This window comes from Megascapheus bottae, chromosome X, assembly GCF_031878675.1.
Source record: "Megascapheus bottae isolate mThoBot1 chromosome X, mThoBot2.hap1, whole genome shotgun sequence".
Lineage (NCBI taxonomy): Eukaryota > Metazoa > Chordata > Mammalia > Rodentia > Geomyidae > Megascapheus > Megascapheus bottae.
In genome coordinates this window covers 61,938,016-61,960,511 of record NC_143547.1, presented here as the reverse complement: position 1 = coordinate 61,960,511, position 22,496 = coordinate 61,938,016, and the positions used below count along the sequence as shown (strand labels likewise).

The window sequence follows — 22,496 nt, the reverse complement described above, 5'->3', positions numbered from 1 at the left end:
TACAATAGTTGTCAAGGAACAGATAGAGGATGATGCAGAGACCCACTAGTGACTGCTCCTGAAATCAGGTTTTTTTAATGGGGGTCAATGTGCAACTCCAGAATTTTCAAGAGCATCAGCAATAGCCTTGACTTGAATATGTTTCTCCTTTTTTAAGTTCTGTTCTGATGCGAGTAATCGATAGTGTAGTTTCGGTGAAAAAATCCCTTTTGACAAAAGCTCCAAGATTGATTACCTAGATCAATACCATTTTTAAGAACAATTTATCAAGGTTGTATTTAAACAGAGACCATGATGCATTTAATCTGTTAATAATACAAACCTTTCCTGCTCTCCACCTCCCTACATATCATCCACTTTTTCCCCAACAGAGCAGTAGATTTCATAGATACATGTAACATCACACACAGTTTCCCAGGTGTTAAAATTAGATAACATTTCTTTAAAGTTTTTCTTCTTGTTGTTCTCCTCACAGTGCCATGTCATTTCTAATTTGCAAATTAGCTCTCTATTGTTCATACAGTACTGAAACTTTTGAAATCTTAGGTTTTTGAATATTGAAAATTAAGAATAACATACTGAAAGACAAAGGAAAGTAAAGAAATCAGAGCTTTGTCACAATCTGGCCCTTATACTTTTTAATCAGTAACTACTCTAGGGATAGGTGTAATTGCCTTGGTAATGCAGGCAAAAGCACATTTTTTGGCCTGAATGACTTCGGTAATTGTAACTGTGGATCCAGTTTAGTGGAGGATAAAAATCTGTCCTTCTTTGTCAATGTGTACTAAAATGATAACAATGACAAACACTAGTCATGACTGTTCAAAACTGGTTAATATAGTCAACTTCACTCATCTTTAGGAATTAAACTATTATCTATTTCTCAGAATGCAAGGAAACCTGGAAGCCCAGAAATAGAAATGTTTTTCCAAAATGCTTTTTAAAACAACAAATTTCTTCTTGCTTGATGAAAATACAAGGAAAGGTAATTGCTGTCAATTGGCAGCTTTAAATTTATCCTTAACTTGCTGAGGAAGGGGACTCATACCCTTGACTTATCTGCTACTGATGTTCAAAATATAAATCTATTAGCTAGGAATATTTTCCCAGAATCCTTTTTGGAGTTTATTTATGAGAGAGAAGATTTAGGGGAGTACATAGTAGTCATGTATCTTTGGTGACAAAAAGGCAAGTGATCTGTCCAGTCTATTAATAATCTCTTTTGTAGGTTTTTTCTTATTTGTAGAAGAGGGTAAATGTAGCCCTACTATGGTTTATACTTGACTGCAAGGGAAGATGAATGAAGGGAAGATGAGTCAATTGTGAACTTCACATTGTCATTGCCTCATGTCAGTCACCCATTCTTTTAGTAGTCCATCTTATCTATTCTAATACATTTACTGTTTAACCATAAATTCAGTGTTGATTATTTGAGTTCAGTCTTCTTCCTCATAATATTTCTATACATTTTTATTGCCAGTCTGAGGCTTGAACTCAGGGCCTGAGCATGGTCCTTGAGTTTTCCCCCTTGAGTCACAGCATCACTTCTGCTTTTACTATGCATGTGGTACTGAGGAATTGAACCCCATTCTTTGTGCATGCTAGGCAAGCAGCCTACCACTAGGAAAATCTCCTGGCCCTCAAAATATTTCTAAAGAGGAATTTTTAAGTCCCCCCAAAAAACATTTTTAAAAAATATAGAATATGCTAAAAGCAAATTACATTATGTTGGTAAACATACCCATTCCAGTAACATTTTGAGATTCCAAATGGTTCTTCAGGCTAATGGAACGAAGTATAATTTGTTTGTTTGTTTGTTTGTTTGTTTTCCTGTTCTGGGCTTAGGCTCAGTCCCTGAGCACTGTCCTTGGGTTTTCTCAAGGCTAGAGAACTACCACTTGAGCCACAGCCCCATTCTGGATTTTTTCTATGTATGTGGTACTGAGGAATCAAATTCAAGCTTTGTGCATGCTAGGTAAACAATCTACCACCAGGCCAAACTCCTGGCCCCACAGAATATAGTCTTATGTATCAGAATTTTTGGCAACTTCCTTTCTTTCATTCTCGTAGGAAAGATCCATTACATCATCCTTAGTTGCTTTCCTGTATTCCTGAGAAAAATAATTTGCTTATTCAAGGATGACTGGATTCTTGTTAAAACTAGCTACTAGTCAAGATCAATAAATGTTTTACATTAAGATATACATAAGTTGCTGCATATTATGAAAAGCACATATTTACTACATGGTTTGGTGACTAGTATGACATGTCCCTGGTTTGTTTTCTGAGCTGGCTGCTTCAAAACTCCACTGGACACCATTAAGCTGTTCAGTAGACAGGCAGATAAGCTAATAAAAAGCAATGAGTCCCAGTAGATTTAAATGTGTTTTTTTTGTTACTTTCATACAGACAAAAGCAAAATGAGTATCTCTTCATCCTTTGTCCTATATACTACAATCTAGTGTTCAGATGACAGGCCACATAAATGGTAATACATACTATTACTTACGGATTATTTTTATACTGCAACTAAGTAATGTTTTTTTCAGCTATAACCTCTCTCCAGAAATAGAGAAGACAAAGCCGTATGTCCCTATACTTACAATAATTAAAGAGACATGGTCATGAATCAGTTGTATGGTAGTCTCCTTCAAGACAGGGAAGCAAATCTTTGACTACTTTGTAGCATTGTAGAAGTTCCTCACATGACTGTTTTTCTAGATCCGAGAGAATCTCAGTGTCCTGTGTTCAGCCACAGAATAGAGTTAACATTTTCCCCTAGATTCAATGTGTCTGCTTGTAGCTTTATTAGGATGCCAGCATGGATACCCTACATTGCCAAGCAACTTCATTTTAATTTTTTTCTTCTCATTTCCAATGCAAAGTTTTGTGTATTTGTGCCCACAGCTTCATTTCCTCTCACTTTTGTTTGTGTTCTCTGGTATTGATCCTAATTCTTAAATTCCCGGATTCTGAAAATGTTTCTGCATCCAAATCAATTCATCTAGACAAACAAGTAAATAGTAGAAATATGTTAATATCTATATCGGGGAGCAAAGTTTGCTTCCTAAACTGCACACATATATGAAAAGGCTGGATTAGATTTAATGGGGGAATTTCATACATAAAACTAGCGTTTGACAGATTATTTTCTGCTTAATTTTTAAAATACTCTAGCATCAGATACATGTGCGTATTCATGGGATAATGAACAAGTTATATTTTTTTGCTTATGATTACTACCTTTGTATTCTGTGACTTCCTGAATAACTTCCTGCTAAGATTTTAGACTCAAATTTGTAATCTAAATCTTTCCTCTAGAAGTGACCTTGCTTTGAACAAAAGGTGGCAATAAGTTAATGAAGTCATAAAAACATACAAAGTTTAAAAATACAAAAGATCAAAGATTATATACACATGCCATTTTAACAAAGGACATTTTATAAACCCCATAAAGTAGGTAAGTAGATTGATAGATAAAATATACATGCCTACATAGAGATATATTTGAGGATATTTATCTCTATTTTATATATCATATATCATATATATATGGGAATTTAATTGTAAGATTCAGAGAAGCCACATTTTGGTAGGTTGAATCTAGAGTCTTTGTTATAAAGCCAGTGAATGCTAGCTAGCAAGCACGGAGGCTGGGAGAATGCGGGGGGGGGGGGGCGGGGGGGAAGGTGGATAAATGATGCTGCATTTGATTAGTTCACATTAAATAATTAGATTGGAATATTACATTTAACTTCATTAATACGTACAATTAATATGTCAATCTAAGAAGTAACAAAAATAGTAAAATTTCTATCTTTGGTATTGCCGTATCATACCGATCACTACTATGCTTGCAGGTGATAACCCTACAATGAATATGATCTAAATTCATTGGGTTTATATAATATGGTAGCAATTGAAAATCACTGAAATAAATTCGGAAGAAAATAATTTTTGGAACAAAGGATATCCCAAAGTTTCTACACAAGAGATTGTTTGTGGGGTCCAGTTTGGGGCCTGAGCTCAGGGCCTTTTGCTCTTTCTGTGTGTGTGTGTGTTTGTGTGTGTGTGTGTGTGTGTGTGTGTGTTCAATGATAACTGTCTCTCTACCACCCTATACTTCTGACTTCTTGGTGGCTGACTGAAGATAAGGGTATCATGGTCTCTTCTACCCTGACTGGCTTCTATCACCATCTTCACATCTCAGCCATTTGAATAATTAAGCATGTTCTGATTAAGACATGGTCCACTGGCCTCGAGAAAACATTTTGAAGTTTACATAAGTATATCCGCAATTGATGGGATGCCTGAAATGAATGTTTTTTTTCCAAAATCTATATTTTAAAGGAAAAATCTTATCTCAAATAGCAAAATTCCTAAGAAATATAAAAATCAAAATTCAGCAAAATAAACACAAGGTGCTCAACAGGGATACACAAATAAATAAGGAGAAGGTGAGAATGCAGTCAAAAATTCAATGTATAACCCACAAAGTTAAGAAGAGTAAAGGAAGGTGTAGGAATGTGAGTAATCATTGAAAATGTTGATAGGGGTGACATTGATCAAGATATATTGTATCCATAAACTATTTTGTTAAATAGCAACTCATTTGTACAAGTAAAGATATATAATAAAAAGAAAAAATACAGTAACTTAACTGGAAGTGAAGGAAGATTATAAAGTGAAATTTCCTAAACAAAATTTTATTTGATTTTAATCAATTTTGTCTAATGTTTCATTTAAAAAAGCATTATTTGTAACATTAGCATGCATTTCTGGTTCAAAGTTTCTCAAGTGTTTGGTGAGAAGGAAAGAATAAATTTAGCAGTAAAAATACAGCATCTAGAATGAACCCAATATGGTAATTTGGTTACAATTTTGAAGATAATTTAAGCATCATGTTTTGAAATGAAACCTATGATAAATGAAATCTATGGCTAGTTATATTTTGTAGATTGGCTAAGAGATTTGTCTTCCCTCTCCAGTTCTGTTTCCCAAATACTTGCTTAAAATATTAGATTACAAAAAAAAGATCTTCTTGGGATGCCACACCCTGTATTTGCATATAATACATATGCATACATGATTGGACCACCTGATCCCAGACTCACTCTTGTGAGGAGAACAAAACAACTCTAGAAAATGTGATTCTTTCTTTAATGTTCAAAGGTTCACTGCTCTGGAAGTTTACATGTATTTATGTAGTTTTTGTTTAAATTCTACACAGAAGACAACTGTACACAAGATGAAGCTATAAGATGAGATTTTATAAATCTTTTTTCTTCTTTCGTGATATATCTCTCAGTACCTAGAATGGTTCCTGGGATATAAGAGAAAATTTATAATTGTTTAATTAATAAGTAAAATCAGCTTATATTGGACTTATTCAGTTCTGGTTTGTTTGTGGTTTTTGACACCAATTTGAATTTAGGAAGTTTAATTTCAGTTCTTCGCAGGAAAAATGAGATGAGATTTTTTTAGAACAATTGCCTTTATACCCAAATTAGGGCAGTAGAAGATAGTTATGAACATTCTGTTTCTCAAAATTATATATATTTCCCATAATCTTATTTTTTTCTTGTGTTTTCAGAAAAATTGTTCTTTAGAAAGCCTATGCATGCACTTTTTTTCTATTGTGGATGAATAAAATATAGTCTCTATATAATATGAATGGAATATGTATACACATTGGGGGCTATTGCTATATGTATGATTTTTGTGACTGAAGCCATCGAAAAATAATGGGAATTTTGTAACTTTGCTTATATTTTTCAATACCAAGAACCACCTCTGAAGATAAACAGAAAAACAATAATATAAAGAGTAATTTTTTAGAATTACAATAAGATCTTTAGTTTCCCAAGCCACTTATACATCTTGTACCCTATCTTACGTCTCCAGGTAGCTTCAGTTTAAATTAAGAGTTCACTCACAGATCAAGGTACATTAAGCTGTCATCCTTTAAGCTTGTAATTTGTAAACTTGTCAAATAGACTCTCCTTAGATGTCAGCTTTAAGCAAGTGAGACAGGCCAGGGAAGTTTTGATGAAGAATTGGTAAATATTTCAGGGAAAAAGTTTCTTCTATAAAGGTCCCAGGGAGTGAAAAGCTGACATGAAGGAATTGTGCATAAAGGACTGAGAAGTAGCAACTATAAAAATGTAAGAATATGAAAAAGCATGAGGTGAAAAATCAATATGGTCTCATTTTACAATTTAAGCCATAGAGTTAAATAGCAATTAATATACTTATGGCTAAATGGTTGTCATAGATAATGAGGAGAATTTTAAGGGGGGGGTAAAAATCACTCAATTATAGCAAGTTCCTTTAGTCTTTCTCTTTTATTCTTTTCTTTTTATTCTTTCTCAGGCTTGGGCTTGCATTCAGTGCCTGGGCACTGTCCTTTACATCCTTTGACCAAGGCTAGAACTTTACCATTTGAGCCAGAGCCCCACTTTTTGCTTTGGGCTAGTTTATTGGAGATAAGAGTTTCACAGTCTTTCCTGCCTACCATGGCTTCAAAAATAACACTCAGTTCTCAGCCTCTTCAGTAGCTAGGATTAAAGACATCAGACCAAAAGTAAAGAAGAGTTATTTTTATTTAAAATTAATAAAAAAAGTCTTGCATGTGGAGAATTCTAAGGAAATCACTTAAAACCCCATGCAGTAAATGAACTCAGAAACAATATAGAATTTTAATCAGCAAACACAGATGCACTAAATATTGTCTATAAAAAACTACCCAAATGAGGGGCTTGGAGTTTGGCCTAGTGGTAGAGTGCTTGCCTAGCATACATGAAGACCTGGGTTCAATTCCTTGTTAACATATACATAGAAAAAAGCCAGAAGTGGAGCTGAGGCTCAAGTGGTAGAGCGCTAGACTTGAGAAAGTCCAAGTTCAGTGTTCAGGCCCTGAGCTCAAGCCCAGGACTGGCAAAAAAAATAAATTAATTAAAAATACCCAAATGAGATAGTGATATATACATATGAGTTGTGTACTTTAAATGGATGAATTTTATGATGCGTGAGCACCTCAATAGCATCATTAAAGTATAGCACTTTGCATTGGACTGAATTTCTTTTTCCTTGCAAGAACTGCCAATAAATTCTGGACTTTCATTTTTTTGAGTTTGTTATTGTTATTACAATGGTGGTGTGCAGGGTGTTAGAGTTTTAAAAAATGTCAGATAAGAGTAAATTTCTTTTGGGAAAATGTCACCTCTTCCCTCACTGTCTCACAGTTTCTCTTTCCCACCCCACACTCCCAGTTGGGTTTTCTTGGTATTTTATTTCTTGTTAGCTTTTTAAATTTTTGCAGTTATAATAAATTTGATGTACAGAGAGGTTACAGTTTCATAAGTCAGGTAATGAGTACATATCTTTTTGGATAATGTTACCCCTTCCCTTGTTCTCTCCCAGTTTTTCTTCCTTCCCCCACCCGCAAGTTGCATTGTTCATTTTCAACGCAGTGTCCAGTGAATATCGCTTCTGCATTTGTTTACCTTTTGTCTCTTCAATTCTGTGCTTCCCTAATACTCCCAATGACATATTAATGAACAAACAAGACAAGAGGAAAAGAAAACAAAACCAGCGAAAAGGGAAAACCTCTGGTTTTCATTTCCTGGAATTAATTTTGAGAAAATGATATTTTAAAACATGACTGCTAAGTTTTTTTTACTGTCAGGGTGATATACAGAGGGTTTACTATTACATTAATCAGATAATAGGTATATTTCTTCTTGAACAATTACCCCTAAGCTTGTTTTTCTCTCACTGTCTTTCTTCCCATCCCCTCTCACACACTTGTTATTCCCTTACCTTACCTTTTTCAAATAAACAAGTAAATGTATACACAATAAACCAGGTACCACATTCCAATATAGTAACAACATGAGATAAACCATATGGGTAAAAGAAAAGAAAAGAAATAGCTTCACATAATACATTAAGAACAACATACAAAAAGATAAAACTCTTTGTCCCATATCCTGGAGCTCATTTCACTTAGCCTCATTCTATACGGACACATATAAATAGCTTTTGAGCTATTATGATCCTCTGCTAGGAGAATCCTAGATATATAAATTTATTGTTACAAATAAGGGAAATCATGGAGCCTTTGTTTTTTTGGGTCTGACTTACTTCACTTAATAAGATTTTTTTCCAAGTCTTTCCATTTCCTTACAAATGGGGTAATATCTTTTTTTTTCTTGATGACAGCATAGAATTCCACACTGTGGCTGCACCCAGAGTTGTATAGCACAATTTCAGCATCATGTCTACTGAACCACTTCTGTCTTTGTTTAAATTCTGGATTTTCATTGCACACTAGTGATATAATTACAGTTATCAAAATATTGAAATAGAAGTCACATACTAACCCATTTTAGTATTTTTGAGATTCAAAGAATTTATTCATAGACTTAATATAATTTACTGTCTCACTGGTCACTGGGGCTAGGATAATCTCCTTTCAGATATGAAGGAAATTCATAGTGCAGTCTTTTTACAGTTATCTATTTTAAGATTTCTTGATCAGGCTTCATAAACTGTAGAGTGTACATGAACCATATTGATTTATAGAAAAAAGGAATCTAGGTCAAGTTTTCTGGAAGATAGTTTATCCAACTACACTATAGTCTGTGCTCCCTAATAAAGGTTTAAAAACTGGATAAATAAATATGAAGACATTGTCCCAGAAAATTCTTCTAGGCATTCCTGTCTTCCTGATGGAAGAAAACTAGGTTTCCAGTTGAATGAATTGCAATGGAAATTTAATTTGTTTATTTCATCATGATGAAAAACCTAATGAAACCTGCATCGTTGATATTTTAATTAAAATTTACTTTATAGAGGAAATATATAGTATGAATTTGTTTAATAAATCACAATTTATAACAGTTTAATATTTTACTATTTTGAATTTGTTCACTGCTATCATATTCTTGTTGCTTAAATTCTCTTGCTAAAAGGAGTTGCAAACTTCTGTAGAAAACTTTTTTAATTTTGAAAAATATTTTCTAGTCAATCAGTAGATTGAAACGTGCTGGAGATTTGTTAGAGAAAGCATGTAAGAAATTCATTGTGACTGCATACCCTCAAAGAAAATAAAGTACTTAGGAATTAACTTAACTAAGAAAGTAAAGGAACTTTTGGATGAAGACTTTAAAACCCTGAAAAAGGAAATTAAAGCAGAATTAAGGAAATGGAAAAACCTCCCATGCCCCTGGATTGGAAGAATCAACATCGTGAAAATGGCAGTCTTGCCAAGGGCTATCTACAAATTCAATGCAATACACATCAATATCCCAATGTCATTCTTTAAAGAAATAGAAGAAGAAATCCAAAATTTCATATGGAATAATAAAAGAGCCCATACAGCAAAAACTCTTCTTAGCAGAAAGAACAGTGCAGGAGGAATTTCAATTCCAAACTTTAGACTATTACAGAGCTATAGTAGCCAAATCATCTTGGTACTGGCAAAAGAACAGGCCTGAGGACCAATGGCATTGAATTGAAAACCCAAATATTAAACCACAGACCTATGACCACCTAATCTTTGATAAGGGGGCCAAAAATAGAATGGACAAAAGACAGCCTCTTCAACAAGTGGTGCTGGCACAACTGGTTAAGCACTGGCAGAAAACTAAATTTGGATCCTTCTTTGTCACCCTGCACCAGTATTAATTCCAAATGGAATAAAGACCTGGAGGTAAAAGCCAAGACACTGAAAACTTTACAAGAAGGAATAGGAGATACACTAGGCCTCCTTGTCACAGGTCGAACCTTTCTTAATAAGGACCCCAAAACACAACAAATCAAAGAAAATCTAGATAAGTGGGACTGCATTTAACTTCAGAGATTCTGTATGGCAAAGGACATAGCTAGAAAATTAACTAGGAAGCCTACAGAGTGGGAGAAAAATCTTCATTAACCATACAATGGACAAAGGCCTCATATTTGAAATATATAAACAGCTCCAAAATTGAATCACTCTGAAACTAATCTCCAAAGAAACAACCATCCCATTAAAAGATAGGCCAAAGATTTAAAGAAAGTCTTCTCTGATGAAGAAATAAGAATGGACTATAGACGCATGAAGAAACGCTCGACATCTCTGGCCATAAAAGAAATGCAAATCAAAACAACTCTTGATTCCACCTCACTCCAGTTAGAATGGCCAGGATGAAGAAATCTAATAACAAAAGATGCTGGTAGGGATGTGGCCAGGAGGATCACCACTACACTGTTGGTGGGAGTGTAAACTCATTCAATGACTCTGGAAAGCACTATGGTGGTTCCTCAAAAGAATAAACATAGAGAATAAACATATGATCCAGCAATTCCACTACTTGACATTTACCCAGTCGTCCAGAAACAAGGACATACTAAATCCACTAGAACTTAAAGAAAGAAATTTAATGCCAAGAAAATCAAAGTTACATGGGATGAAATTGCACAAACTGTATTACAGCTGAACATTTTAGCTTCAGTTCATACCACTAGTCTATATACTCTGAGAAACATACAGGTCTATAAATCATCAGAAACTGGGCAATATTGTCAATACTGACTACAGAAAAGTATCAAGCTGCTATGAGTGACAGGAGGTAGACTCCAAATAGGATACTGCCCTATAAGAAATGACCTTAACCAAATTTCAGAGATGGTCAGCCAGCACAGTTACCATGTCATTTGTAAGAATCTTAAGAATTATTGTATGAAAATCACACTGAGACTACTGGAGGCAATTGCCTCTTGTGTTCCATCTGCCAAGCCCAAGCTTCTTTTTCTCAACTCTTCTATTTCATTTAATTCCCTAAACATACATTTAGAATAAATATCTTATAATTTTGTGGTTTCTAAATAAAGTAGTACAAATCCACACAAAAAGATATTTATTCCAGAATACTGTATACCTAAAAGAAATCTCTCACCATGTATGGTGGCTCACGCCTGTAATCCTAGCTACTCAAGAGGCTGAGATCTGAGGTTCAAGGTTCAAAGCCAGCTGAAGCACCAAAAGACCTGAGACTCTTATCTCCAATTAACCTCTAGAAAACAGGAAGTGGGGCTTGACTCAAGCTAGGGAAGTAGCCTTGAACTGAAGAGCTCAGGGACAGCGCCTAGGCCAAGTTCAAGCCCCATGACCCACCAAAAAGAAAGAAAGAAAGAAAGAAAGAAAGAAAGAAAGAAAGAAAGAAAGAAAGAAAGAAAGAGAACCAAAGAAAAGAAAAGGAAAGAAAAGAAAACTGTCTTGGAAAGCATGTCCACTACTGGAATATGCTTTTTCTCTTACCAAGTGAGTTTTTACTAAAAAAGATTGGTGTAAACACATGATTCATATTAAATAGGTAGACATATGTTCATAATATAAAAGTTATACTATAAAATAAAATAATATTCTTGATAATTAGGTAGTAATTGCTAGTAGCACTATCAAATAATCTAAAAGTCAAAATTTTAGTCATTTTATTAGATTTCTTGATCCTGGCCATTCTAATTGGAGTGAGGTAGAATCTTAGAGTTGTGTTGATTTGCATTTCTTTTATTTATTTATTTTAAAAAGCCATGTTTTTGTTTAAATAACAGAATATTCAATTGAGAGAATATTACACAAAAATATTTCCTGAATATTTTATGTTTAAGAAAAATCTATGCTATATTTCCTTTTTCCAGTTTCTGCCATCCATATTATATTAACTTAAATCATTCTCCAAGCTATGAATTATCTCTTAGAAAATACAATAATTTCGTGGGAGTAATATGAAATTATTTTGTTTGTTTGTTTTTGTCAATCAGGGGACTTGAACTCTGGTCCTGGGGACTGTTCCTGAGCTCTTCAGCTCAAGACTAGTTCCCTGCCACTTGCACCACAATGGCACTTCTGGTTTTCTGGTGGTTAATTAGAGAAAAGTCTCACTGACTGTGTGCCTGGAATGGTTTTGAAGCACGATCCGGAGATCTCAGCCTTATGGTAGCTAGGATTGCAAGTGTGAGACACCAGTGTCCAACATGAAATTCTTTTATAAGTAGAACTTACTAGATAATTCATATGTTCAATTTGAGCTTCAAAATCACTTGGTTTACTAAGTTTGTTGACATTATAATGAATTAATTAGTAGTGGCATAAACCTCAGTCTAATGTAGATGTTTTGCGATGTAAAGTTCTCTTTCAGTTTGGTGTCGTATCTGCATCTTCTGTGAAGACAATTCTGATATTTTTATAAAATCAATTAATTATCTGAGTAGTGACACTGGAATAACCACGCTTTTCTGTTAATTCATTATAAGAGTGCAAGAGGCAGAAAGACTTCTAGATATGATGCTTGTATCTTTTCCTCCTATTTTTGTGCAAATTTCAGCAATGGGATAATGTCAAAAGAGAATTTAATCTACAAGTTATGCTGGATGTTTTATATATTGCTTATATCCTTTCACTGTTATACAAAGAATGAATACAACATGGACTGAAGATCATAGTAGTAAATATTATCAGTTTTATTTTTATATTCTTTTAGTGTTTAAACCTTTGAGTTCCTCTGATTGTTTTGACTGATTTTAAAAACTTGGGAGACAAATCGTCCTGAAACAAGGACATACTAAATCTACTAGCACAACAATGTTCATTGCAGCACTTTTTACCACAGCAAAGATATGGAACTAACCCAGATGTCACTCAGTTGATGAGTGGATCCACAAGATGTGGTATTTATACACAATGGAATTCAAAGCTACTGTCAGAATGACATTGGCCCATTTGTAAGGAAATGGAAAGACTTAGAAAAAAACATATTAAGTGAAGTAAGCCAGACTCAAAGGAACACAGTCTCAGTGGTTTCCCTCATTTGTCATAATCAGTAGAAACCTTGGGCTCTCCTAGCAGAGATTTACAATAGAACAAAACCTAGATACATAAGGCCATATACTGTGATGCTAAATGAAAGGACCTCCAAGATATAGAAACAAAAGCCATATAATGAGTGATTGTTGTCCTTAATATACTATGTCATCTCTCATCTCTTTTGCTGTCCTTTGATTATCTCATATTGTTAGAGTATTTCACCTTGTTATCTGATATATTATACATATGCGTATTTGGTTATTTGAAATCATTTAGGGAAGGGGGAAAAACAAGATGGGGGAGGGAAATGGGGACCAAGACATGAGAAAGGGTATCAATGTTTGTGAAGTAATGCACCTTCTATCTGGTGACTATAATGTAACCCTCTTTTAATTACAATAAAAATATATGAAAAAAACTTGGTAGTCAGAGTATAAAATAAGCATATTATTCTCTATTTTCTATCCATAAATCTAGACTTTCTGTTTCAATAGCTGACATACAACAAAATCAGTTTCTCAGACATCATCTTTCATTATTTCCTTCATAACTACTCACAAATCTACTATTGATCTGAAAATTAGGCCACAGGGTATGAAATAATTCAAATATGGGAATGAAATTACTTACTAGATTTCATGTATTTCCTTCAGACTACTCACAAATCTGGTCTGAAAACTAGGCCATGGAATGTAAAATAATTCAAGTATGGGTATAAAATTACATTTTGTATTTCATATACCTTTATAAATATTTTATAGATTTCTAATATTTTGTTATTTCCTAAATTGCTTTAATATAATAACTTACTAACAGGGAAGACTGTATGATTTTTATTGTATATATACATCATAATATGATCAACTCATTTTTTTTCACTTTTTTTATTGTAATTAGTAAAAGGGTTACATGATATTTGCCAGATAGAAGGTGCGTTAATTCACATACGTTGATACCCTTTCACATGTCTTGGTACCCATTTCCCTCCCCCCCCTCACCCCCCACCAATCTTGGTTTTCCCCCTTCCCTATCAAATTTCAAATATCCAAATACAAATAAATTCAATACATCAGATAACAAAGTGAGATACTATAACAATATGAGATAACCAAGGGACAGCAAAGGAGACGAGAGACAACATAGTACATTAAGGACAACAATAATTCATTATATGGCTTTTGTTTCAATATCCTGGAGGTCCTTTCAATTAGCTTCACATTATATGGCCTTATGTATCAAGATTTTGCTCTATTGCAAATCTCTGCTAGTAGAGCCCAAGGTTTCTGATTATGAGGAATGAGGGAAACCATGGAGCCTAAGTTCCCTTGAGTCTGGCTTACTTCACTTAATATGATTTTTTCTAAGTCTTTCCATTTCCTCACAAATGGGGCGATGTCATTCTTTCTGACAGCAGCATAGAATTCCAGGCCGGGAGCCCAACTGCTACAGAAACCAGCACAGAACCAGGCCAGCGAACGGCGGAAGCAGCAGAACACAGACGCGGAACAAGGCGGCGGCGGGGACCCGAGGGGAGTGAAAGACTCCCCACCACCGTGGAGCACCCGCAGATGGATGCAGAGGCGTGAGTAATACAGCGCATCCCCAAACACATCGGGAAAGCAGAGAAGGTGCCAAGCAATAGAACTTAACTCAGACCCCAACACCCCGCCCGAGAAAGACTGGCAGGAGCAGGGGGGCAAGGAATTTAGAATCCTGTCCCTCCCCTCAACAGCCCCCTCCCTCAGGCCATTGACTGGAGATTGACAGGCGGGCTACCTAAGACCCAGCACCCCACCAAGGGAGGGGGGCTGTCCCAACTCCCACCCGCCCAACAGGCTCAACCCCCAGCCCTCTGACTGGAGAGCAGACCTTAAGAATCAGCACCCCACCAGGGGAGGCAGAGCTGTCCCAGCTCCCACCAGCCCACCAGGCTCCTCTCCCAGGCCACTGGATCTGGAGAGTGGAAGGCGCTGCGACCCTGCCTTACAACAGTGGATAGGGGGTGCGGGAAAATAGGAGCCAGCATCTGCCCCCCCTCAATTCTTGAGCGGGGCATCCTCCAGCTGGGAATCCTGAGCAAGACAGCACCTAGGGGCCCCCCACAGTCACAGACTCTGACAAAGCAGTGGAAACACAGCAGGGATCTGAAGGGCCAACCAGCAGCCAAGCTCCCCTTCTGAGAATCAAAAAGGCGAGGCTCTGCCCTTGGAGCCCACTTCCTCAGCTGGGCCCCGCCCCTGGGAACAGAGGGGTCTCCTGCTGGTCCTGCTGAGAGCCCCTGAAACTCTCAATCCCCAGACCCTTGGCTTGGGGCCGCCCCTGGAAGCAGCACATAAAACGTCTGCCAACCGCGCTCAGACGGAAGCTTGCAGACCCATCCCATGGTCCACTGTGAGGCCACTGGTTGGGCTAAGAGCTAGTCATGCAGCAACACATAAGTTTTATTCTAATACTTTCCAAACTTTGTACTCAAAAACGCTACCTACTTACCCCCTGACCTCTCTCATTCTATTTTTCTATCTCTGGACCTCTGTTCATCTTTCAACCCTTATACTGCATGGATCTACACTTGATGGCTGTTGAGCAACACTGTATATCTAGGTGTTTAATTATTCTCTAGGCTCAGAGGGACTTAAAGACAATAGAGATTGGATTGAGAGGCTTATTGTTTTGGGTATAAATCACTTATCAGTGAATTATTAGACTAGTCGGTAACTGCACAAAAAGAAAGAGTGATAACACCAATCAAAACTTGTGAACATCTAGAGTCTGCCAGCTACAGAGGTCTAGGTTGGTTATATCTGAAAAACTATAATCGTGTTTAGTATTAATCTTGCTCCCATTTTCAAATGGGCAGAAAAAGAAACTCAAGAAAAATGTCAAATCAAGAAACAACATCCCCCACCCAATGTAAACAGACAATGGAACAGTCACTGGCAATCCGAGAGGAGAGTCTTCTAAGTGCTGTACAAATGCAATTGATAAACATCATTAATGAAAAATGTGAAAATATAAAGAAAGTGATAAGGGAGGAAGCCATAGCTGAACAAGAGGAAACCATAAACAAGGTGATAAGTGAAAAAGAAGAAGCCATAAAGGAGGCCATAATAAAGGTTTTTCAAAGAAAGATGGATGAATTAATAGAATCCACAAATAAAAAGGTGACCGAACTCCAGCAAATGTTCAAAGAAAATAAAGCTACTGAGCTAACCACTCAAGTGGAAATCAAGGAGCTAAAGAAATCCATACATAATCTAAAAGAAGAGATGCAAGGCATCAAAAATGAGCAATTAAAAGCAAGGGAGATGAAAAATAAAGTAGATAGCTTTGATAGCAGGTTAGACAATGCAGAGGAGAGAATTTCCAGGGCTGAAGATAATTTAGTTATTATAGAGAAAGAACAGAAAATGAGTCAATCCAAATCTAGGAAAAATGAGAGAGCGCTTCAGGAGGTCCAAGATACAATTAGGAAGCCTAATTTAAGGCTAATTGATATTGAGGAGGGTGTAGAGAAAGAGGTCAATGGTATTGGAAATATACTTCAGGGAATCATCTCAGAGAATTTCCCAAATATCCAGAAGGGCAGGCCCATCCAGATACAAGAAGCTTTTAGAACCCCAAACAGACCTGACCAGAAAAGAACATCCCACCACCACATCGTAATCCGAACTGGATCAATAGAAACCAAAAAAAGGATCCTAAAGGCAGCCAGGGAAAAGGGTTCAGTAACCTATAATGGAAAACCAATCAGAATAACCCCAGATTACTCAGCAGAGACCATGCAAGCAAGAAGTGACTGGAAGCATATATGTCATGCCCTTAAGTCAAATAACTACCAACCAAGAATACTGAACCCAGCTAAGCTCTCATTCATAACTGAGGGAACAATAAAAACATTCCATTCCAGGGAAAAGCTGCAACAATATGTTGCATTTCTTTTATGACAAGAGATGTTGAGCATTTTTTCATGTGTCTATAGGCCATTCTAATTTCTTTTTCAGAGAAGACTCTCTTAAGTATTTGGCCCATCTTTTAATGGGATGGTTGTTTCTTAGGAGATTAGTTTGGAAGTGATTCAATTTTTTGATCTGTTGATATATTTCAGATATGAGGCCTTTGTCCATTGTATGGTTAGTGAAGATCTTCTCCCACTCTATATGCTTCCTAGGCAGGGGATGTGGACAGTAGGCATCACTACTACACTGTTGGTGGGAGTGCAAACTTGTCCAACCACTATGGAAAGCAGTATGGCAGTTCCTCAAAAGACTAAACATAGAACTCCCCTATGACCGAGCAATTCCACTACTTGGCATTTACCCAATTGTCCAGAAATAAGGACAGACTAAATCCAGTAGCACAACGATGTTCATTGCAGCACTATTTACCATAGCAAAGGTATGGAACCAACCCAGATGTCCCTCAGTTGATGAATGGATCAACAAGATGTGGTATTTGTACACAATGGAATTATATGCTGCTGTCAGAAAGAATGACATCGCCCCATTTTTAAGGAAATGGGAAGACTTAGAAAAAAATCATATTAAGTGAAGTAAGCCAGACTCAAATGAACATAGGCCCAATAGTCTCCCTCATTTGTCATAATCATTAGGAACCTTGGGCTCTCCTAGCAGAGACTCACAATAGAACAAAATCTAGATACATAAGGCCAGATAGTATGACAGTAAATGTAAGGACCTCCAGGATATAGAAACAAAAGCCATATAATGAGTGATTATTGTCTTTGATGTACTATGTTATCTCTCATCTCTTTTTCTCTCCCTTGTTTATCTCATATTGTTACAATATTACACCTTGTTATCTGATATATTTTATATGTGCTTAATTGGTTGTTTGAAATAAGAGAGGGAAGGGGCGAAATCAAATTGTGAAGGGGGACAGGGGGAGGGAAATGGGAAACAGGACATGAAAAAGGGTATCAATATTTGTGAAGTAATGTACCTTCTATTTGATGAATATAATGTAACCCTTCTATTAAGTATAATAAAAAACATATGGAAAAAAATTTTAGTCATTTTATATAGCATACAGTCATAGAAAATACATCAACAAATTCCATTTTGTTTATGCAATTATATTATATTAGCATTAAGTTCTGTTTTTAAAAACCCCTCAAATAGCTGAAATTTCAGATATAAAGCATTTAAAGTTTGCAAACTGTTTTTTCAGCATTTTCAAATTCTTGTCACCTTTTTAGAGCATCAGCTTAGAACACACAGATTTCTCACTAACCTTGAGGTAGATTAATAGTCAAAATCATGCCTAAATGAAAATATATTTTTTTTGCATTTATATTTAAATCGATCACTTAAAATCAATACCTGGCATAGAACAAAAACATGTTTCAGCATCACTGACAGCCTCAGAATCAGAGAATTCCCCATGCCCCCTGAAACCACCTTGGCAACAACTTTTCCTCATTTAGTTTAAATTCACCTTAAAAAAAGTCTCCATGCCATGATAAAATCACATTTTAAATATATTCTCTATCAAAACAACAAAAATAAGTTATTGCAAGTGCTTCCATAACAGAAATTCTTTCAGTTGGTTAAATGAGGATATATTTAAAGTTAAGCATCATAAAATGAAAATCAATAAATTTTGAATTTTTCATAGCAGTATGAGGGATTCTTAAAATACATTGATTAAAATTAAGCAGTGCAACACTTCATTTAAAAGTTCAAGAGATATAAACAGGTGGCACATATTTATACAAAGTTATCATTTGCATTAATTAAAAGTTGTGCTTATTCAACTATTAAACAATAGTGCAACTAGGAAAAATAAATTAATATTATAATTATCATAAGCCAATAATTACACTCTGAAAATTGCAGCAGCTTCTTATATAAATTGTTATTGAATTTTTCAAAGTACTTATGAGTTTTTCTTTTAAAGATAATCCAAGTGCAACCATATTTATTTCCACAACAGCTACAGGATTGGGTCAAGATTTGGGCACATCAAAAAGAATTGTGATAGAGATATTGAGAAGCCTGACTATAGATTCCACATTACACACAAAACTCAGAAATTCAGTACAGACTTTTACACTTCACTGGTGAAAATCAGCTACATTGCCCAAAAAAACAACAGATTGTTCAACTATTAAATAAATCACATCAAATGGATATAATAATACTACCGACTGAGGTGGTTGTACAAATAAAAAAAGCATTCCTATTCAGCCATAAAGCACCTCATCTTAAGGAGTAATATTCAAAATCTGTGAACAGTGTCAATGACAAGTGACAGTTTTCTAATCTGTCTTGAAATGGTTTTTCTAAACTGAGAATGAGCTTAGAATTGAGAGAAGACAACTGGCCCTCATCAAATTTGTCTGAGCTGTAGACTCTTCAAGATGAAATGGACTTATAACATATTGCTAAAATATTCTTTTTAATATTAACTGTATTCTACTTAACCATTTCTATTTTCTTTTTACTCTAAAGACTTAGCTACCACTGAATGAATTTATAGAGAGCTTACAAAGTCAATTTTTAAATAGATCATAATTATTTTGTTGTTGAGTTATAATTCCATATCTCTGACAGGAGTTTTCAAGTTACACAAGCTCCAAACTAGGGGAAAAATAAATATCAGATGTATCAGATGTATTTTTAGACTTCAATTTTAAGTAGAAAGTTAACTTCCATATCTGTAAAATTTTATGCACTTTTTTCTTGGCTAATTCTACAATCTTCAAAAAATGCTGATAATAAGTGGTGTTGCCCTGATTGTAAAGAGCCATGTCTCTCTACTCTGGTTCTTGGATATGGTTACAGAAGACTAGACTTATTCAAAATGATTTTTCTGATGTGGATCAAGATCGACTGTTTAGAGCTAGTTTTTGCCCTCAATATCACGACACAATTGAAGGCCTTATTCAACCTCCTTTTCCAATTGAGTGGGCTCCTGAAAATTTTACCAAATGGACACAGGAGAAAGCTTTCCATTCCATTTTCCAGGGCCCTCCATTGGAGGAAAAGTATTTATCAATCCAAACAGGTTGCATTTAACACTCCACTGCATTTTATTATTTTCATATATTTTATTGTAACTAATAGAGGGGTTACAAATATATTCACCAGATAGAAGGTGCATTACATCACACACATTGATACCCCCTCTCATGTCCTTATCCCCATTTCCTTCCCCCAACCCCTTCTCCTCATCTTGTTCTCACTGTATTTTATTTTGTCCAGGACCAGCAGAGTCTTAGACGAGAGGCTTAGTGGTTATCCTGAAATGACATCTGGGAGACAAATAGCTTTAACTATTTCTTTAGTTACCTTACTGGATGAATCTATTCCTGATAGTTCTTTCGTAGAGAACGCAGACTTAACATTGTCAAATGATGGTTTTGATCCTGAAGTTTTACATTGAGAACCCACAAAACATTTAAATTATTCCATTTTTCTGCTACCCCATTAGATATAAGTATAATCACTGCCCTTTCTGTATTTATAAATTGGAATACTGAAGTTAATACTGAGTAAATACTGAGGTTAAAGGTGTAATGGACAAACCTGGATTTAAAAGATGTTATCACAGTGTTGTCTTAAGTAATTATAACCCAGTATGATATAATTTGCATCAAAGTGTTTTTGAAGTAGTTATAACTCCTTGTGATATAAATTACATGTGACTATATACTTCTACCAGTCACTGTGGATGTTTCCAATAATGTTTCAAGTATAGTTTTCTTTGAGTTATTATGGAGCTTAATGTTTCACTTGTATATATCACCTTACAAGGTTATCTATAGACTATAAAAATATGTGTATATAGTTTAATGAAATTCCTAAGAATTTCTTAAATTCTTTCAGGCTCTTCCCTTAACACTAAAGGTAATACTGTTGGACTACAATTTAAGTATACTTAAATCCTCAGTCAAATGGGGTGGCTTAAAATAAATATAAGTATATTCTCTAAAGTTATCTAGTTGTGTAACTTTTCTTTAACCATTCTTATGTTCAAAACACATGAGATTATTCAACAGACCAAGCTCCTCAGAGCCAGGCCCTCCTCACCCAGGACCCCCACCCAATAGCTGTCCCCTGGCTCTGCCTTCTGGTAAGACAAGGGTGCTGGGGTTATGGGGAACAGTAGGCACACTTGGGGCCCCACTTGGACTGTAGTTAAATAAGCAGCAATACACACATGGGCTCCCTCAGGACTGGAAGGAGCCCAGAGGAGGGCGCCACACTAAGCTTCTACAGAGGAACAAGTTTTCATTTTACAACCTCAGCTCCCTGGATTTGTTGTTGTTGTTGTTGTTGTTTTTCTATTTTTTTAAGTACATTCAAAAAGCAAAACCAGACAGGCACTACTAGCTCATACCTGTAATCCTAGTTACTCAGGAAGCAGAGAGCTAAGGATCACAGTTCAAAGGCAGCCTAGGCAGAAAAGCCCATGAGACTTGTCTCCAATTAACCAAACACCCCCCCATACCAGAAAATAGAGAGAGAGATATGGCTCAAACAGTAGAGCACCAGCCTTGAGTGAAAGCTGAGGGTCAGTACCCAGGTTCTGAGTTCAGACCCCAAATACCCAAATCAACGGGGAGTATGGGGGTTGGGGAGAAAGGTAGAGGACCTAAACACATGAGTAGAAACCAAGGTTGCCCCCCATCCATCTTGGTGACGGCGGCGTTGTTCCCTGGACCAGCGCCCAGGGACACAGGGAGGGTGGAGATGCCACCACTCTGGATGTCTGAGATCTCATTGGCCTTTGTGGCCAGACCACCATTGAACATGCTGGTATACTTGTTCCACGTCACATGGTCCACGCTCACCGAGGGGGCCACGATTTCCTAGGTAAACATGTTGGAGACCTTCTTGCCATCAGCACCCAGCAGTGCCATGGAGTTTTCGATAGCCAGCTTCCTCCCGCGGCGGGCAGCATTGTTGCTCGAGCCATGGGTCATGTAGTGGACCTTCAGGTTGCCTTTGGTGGTGAAAGCTCACCCACAGATATTGCACACAAATGGTTTCTCCCTTGTGTGTGTCCACTTGTGAACCTGCAGGACACTAGCAGATGAGAAGCTCTTCCCACACCGTGTACAACCATGTTGCTTGGCCTGTCAGCGTGGCTGGAAGGCAAGCAGGGGTGTCATGCCATGGGATGCCGTGGAGGGGCCCACGAAGGTGCCAGGCACTTCAACTTTCACATAGGTGGGATGCACTTGTATAAACGTGGTGGGACCAACAGACTCTTCCCCATCCCAGGCTCCCATGCCAACTTTGCTGTTGTGATTTTTGTTTCCTTGGTGTAACATAAGCCAAGTCATGAAGTTTGATTTTCTCCCCTCTTCTACCCCTTCCTTATACCGCAACCCCCCACCCTCTAGCCCTGAGAATTGTGAAGGCTGAAGATTTGGGCCAGGCCAAGTCCTGTGTATGATAGCTTGAATTTATCTACCTCATTTTATTTAAAAACTAAGTTCTTTTTGTTGTTCTTGCTGCAGTCTCTTTCTTTCCTCTTTGACCAGAAAGGTCTTCCCAGGCCTTATCTGAAAAGCTCAGATGTTATGGATGGGAACATTTAGAGCTTTTGTGACATCTTTGATGGCTTTATTATTGACCTCTTTTGCACCTAGGACAATATTGGATGGATGAATGGGAGGTTG

General features: G+C 36.4%; 1 pseudogene; it reads right to left on the bottom strand.

The window, feature by feature from the left end:
• The window catches only part of LOC150041181 (sal-like protein 4 pseudogene), a 92,466-nt pseudogene extending 70,363 nt beyond the window's left edge, over positions 1 to 22,103 (bottom strand).
• Between the last annotated feature and the right edge of the window lie 393 nt (positions 22,104 to 22,496).